The following is a 4544-nucleotide window of genomic DNA, read 5'->3' as shown; positions in this document are numbered from 1 at the left end:
GATAAGTATTTATAGTTTCCACCTCTTAGCCGAATGCTGAATCAATTGAAATTGATGCAACATTTATGAATAAAAAAATGACTAGAAAATATCACCTAAAAAAAAGTAAGACATTTTATCTCAAATTTCCTCAGTAGCCACATCCCATTGTATAAGCACTTTAAAACGATAGTAAAGTCCAAATTAAACTTTCATGATTTAGATAGGGTATGCAATTTTAAACAACTTTCTAATTTACTTTTATCATCAAACAAATTTGCTTTGTTCTCTTGTTATTCTTAGATGAAAGCTAAACCTAGGTATGCTCATTTGCTAATTTCTAAGCCCTTGAAGGCCGCCTCTCCGCTGAATACATTTGACAGTTTTTCACAGCTAGAGGGCATTAGCTCATGTGTTTCATATAGATAACACTGTGCTCACATGTGCAGAAATAGTCCATTTATTTTCCTCTTCTGTTCAAGGAAGTTTACAGGGAAATCTTGCAAGGTCATGTAGAGCGAGTATAGCAAAATTTCATGAGATCACAGTGATTGGCTGTTCACCTATATATTTTTTTTTTTCTATGCACACTTCCTTGTACATCCTGGAACAATCATGCAGATTGACTTTTTCTCTATAATGCAATGTGGTTATTGTTGAAATTTTGTGTTAAAATATTTTCCTTTTTTACATAGCGTTGTTCTTATGTTTTGCAGTCATCTTTTTACAGATATGTTGCATAACTTTCAAGTGAATTTAGCATACTGGTAAAATGTCCCTTTTAGTAACTAATCCATATTCCTCCTTGTCCATTAAATATGGTGCTGATGCTTATACTTTTTAAATAGTCAGTTTCCAACGTTTTAAATAATTATGCAACATATAGGTTGTAGGGTTTTATTAATGTTTGCTGCTCTATGCAAAAGTATTAAAGGGATATTCCAGTCAAAATTTAAATGCACATAGATTTATTAAATTTTTTAATAGAAACATATTTTCTATATACATGTATTCACAAAAATGCTTCTAGTAAGAGTTATCACCGTTTTAGTGTTAACATTTTTCTCTACATGTGAAGCATAACTAGATATTGTCACTTCACCCACATTTTAAATACTGCAGCTGCTCATATAATCAGTGGGGCTTGTATCATGTCAGAAATTAACAAATTGACTCATTACCAGATGCTACAAGCACCTTAGGCTCTCTGAGCAAGTGTTGTGTTTAAAATGCTGGTGCACATACTTAAATACACTTTTAAAACAGCTATAGCTTTTATTAGAAGCATTTTTGCTAATACATGTATAGTACAAAATTGCTTCCGTTCAATACCGAAATGCATCCATGTGGTTTCCAATTTTGGCTAGAATATGCCTTTAACAGAAAGCAGAAAAAAATACACCGCAAGCTATTACCCTGTACCCTTGAGATGACATTCCAACAATAAACTTAACAGCTAGTAGTAAAAAAAAACCCAAAAACATATTCATTTAAGTCTAGGAAGATTATGGTTTGTTATTACCAGCTGCTATATTAGCTAGCCCTGAATTGTTTAGCTCTCTCGTTGCTCTCACTTTACAAGTGTTGAGCTCAAGAAAAATCCAAAACACAGCAATAAAACCATTATTATAAATAGTATTCCACCATCAGCTCACCCTTGGGTCAGCTCTTGAATGATATCCCCCAACATGAATTTTATTTTGCGGTTCCATAGAAGTCTTTTATGTGAGAGATTTAGCGCACCTACACTATCCAACATGCAGTTGGTAGTGCGCCCTAGACTATTGCTCGAATGAAAAAAATAACAACTTATTTATCACTTGAAATTGTGCATAAAATAATTAATGCTATGAAAATAATTGAATGGAAGTGAAATTCGACTTAAAGGGAAAGTTTGATGTGGTTAAAAATGTGGCATAATACTGCACTGTGTGGAATTATGTAAAATAAGGATAGCTGTAGCTTTTAAAAAATATGCTTAAGTATAGAATTATGAAGCAAAAGTTTTACTTATTTGTCCTCTTCGGCACTGCAGTTTTTTTTAAAAACCATGTCACAGGCTCACTGTCTAATAGATAGATAAAGCTGTTGGTTGCTTATCCAACATAAGAGCACTCTACATTTAGTTGAAATGCACAATTAGACGGCAATAATTTGGTTGTGGATTGTGCTTGAGCAATGTTAAAGCAACATTTCACTAGCATTTTTGCAATCCATTTTTAACCTTGACCTATATTTATTCCCTATACTTCCCAGAGTTTGATGAAAAATTACATGCTGCATAATAGAGCTTAAACTATAACGGCTAGATTTAGAGTTTTGTCGGTAAGGACCCGCGTAGCTAACGCCGGCTTTTTTCTGGCCGCACCATAAAAATAACTCTGGTATTGAGAGTCCACATAAAGGCTGTGTTAGGCTCCAAAAAAGGAGCATAGAGCATATTTAACGCAGCTTCAACTCTCGATACCAGAGTTGCTTACGGACGCTGCCAGCCTCAAAAACGTGCTCGTGCACGATTCCCCCATAGGAAACAATGGGGCTGTTTGAGCTGAAAAAAAACCTAACACCTGCAAAAAAGCCGCGTTCAGCTCCTAACGCAGCCCCATTGTTTGCTATGCGGAAACACTTCCTACGTCTGCACCTAACACTCTAACATGTACCCCGAGTCTAAACACCCCTAACCTTACACTTATTAACCCCTAATCTGCCGCCCACGCTATCGCTGACCCCTGCATATTATTATTAACCCCTAATCTGCCGCTCCATAAACCGCCGCTACTTACATTATCCCTATGTACCCCTTATCTGCTGCCCTAGCATCGCCGACCCCTATATTATATTTATTAACCCCTAATCTGCCCCCCACAACGTCGCCTCCACCTGCCTACACTTATTAACCCCTAATCTGCCGACCGGACCTGAGCGCTACTATAATAAAGTTATTAACCCCTAATCCGCCTCACTAACCCTATAATAAATAGTATTAACCCCTAATCTGCCCTCCCTAACATTGCCGACACCTAACTTCAATTATTAACCCCTAATCTGCCGACTGGAGCTCACCGCTATTCAAATAAATGTATTAACCCCTAAAGCTAAGTCTAACCCTAACACTAACACCCCCCTAAGTTAAATATAATTTACATCTAACGAAATTAATTATCTCTTATTAAATAAATTATTCCTATTTAAAGCTAAATACTTACCTGTAAAATAAATCCTAATATAGCTACACTATAAATTATAATTATATTATAGCTATTTTAGGATTAATATTTATTTTACAGGTAACTTTGTAATTATTTTAACCAGGTACAATAGCTATTAAATAGTTAATAACTATTATATTTGTAAATATTTTTTTATTTTTTGTAACTTAGTTCTTTTTTATTTTTTGTACTTTAGTTAGTTTATTTCATTGTAGTTATTTGTAGGTATTGTATTTAATTTATTTATTGATTGAATTTGTAATTATTTTAACTATTTTAGCTATTAAATAGTTCTTAACTATTTAATAGCTATTGTACCTGGTTAAAATAAATACAAAGTTACCTGTAAAATAAATATTAATACTAAAATAGCTATAATATAATTATAATTTATGTTGTAGCTATATTAGGATTTATTTTACAGGTAAGTATTTAGCTTTAAATAGGAATAATTTATTTAATAAGAGTGAATTAATTTCGTTAGATTAAAATTATATTTAACTTAGGGGGGTGTAAGTGTTAGGGTTAGACTTAGCTTTAGGGGTTAATACATTTATTAGAATAGCGGCGAGATTCGGTCGGCAGATTAGGGGTTAATAATTGAAGTTAGGTGTCGGTGATGTTAGGGAGGGCAGGTTAGGGGTTAATAAATATAATATAGGGGTCGGCGGTGTTAGGGGCAGCAGATTAGGGGTACATAGCTATAATGTAGCTGGCGGCTCTTTGCGGTCAGCAGATTAGGGGTTAATTATTGTAGGTAGGTGGCGGCGACATTGTGGGGGGCAGGTTAGGGGTTAATAAATATAATATAGGGGTCGGCGGTGTTAGGGGCAGCAGATTAGAGGTACATAGCTATAATGTAGCTGGTGGCTCTTTGCGGTCGGCAGATTAGGGGTTAATTATTGTAGGTAGGTGGCGGCGACGTTGTGGGGGGCAGGTTAGGGGTTAATAAATATAATATAGGGGTCGGCGATGTTAGGGCAGCAGATTAGGGGTACATAGGGATAATGTAGCTGGCGGCGGCGTGCGGACGGCAGATTAGGGGTTAATAAGTGTAGGTAGCTGGCGGCGACGTTGTGGGGGGCAGATTAGGGGTTAATAAATATAATATAGGGGTCGGCAGTGTTAGGGGCAGCAGATTAGGGGTACATAAGGATAACGTAGTTGGCGGTCGGCAGATTAGGGGTTAAAAAAATTTAATCGAGTTGCGGCGATGTGGGGGGACCTCGGTTTAGGGGTACATAGGTAGTTTATGGGTGTTAGTGTACTTTAGAGCACAGTAGTTAAGAGCTTTATGAACCGGCGTTAGCCCAGAAAGCTCTTAACTACTGACTTTTTTCTGCGGCTGGAGTTTTG

The sequence above is a fragment of the Bombina bombina genome, chromosome 2 (assembly GCF_027579735.1).
Source record: "Bombina bombina isolate aBomBom1 chromosome 2, aBomBom1.pri, whole genome shotgun sequence".
Taxonomy (NCBI): domain Eukaryota; kingdom Metazoa; phylum Chordata; class Amphibia; order Anura; family Bombinatoridae; genus Bombina; species Bombina bombina.
Note: the sequence above shows the minus strand (reverse complement) of the source record.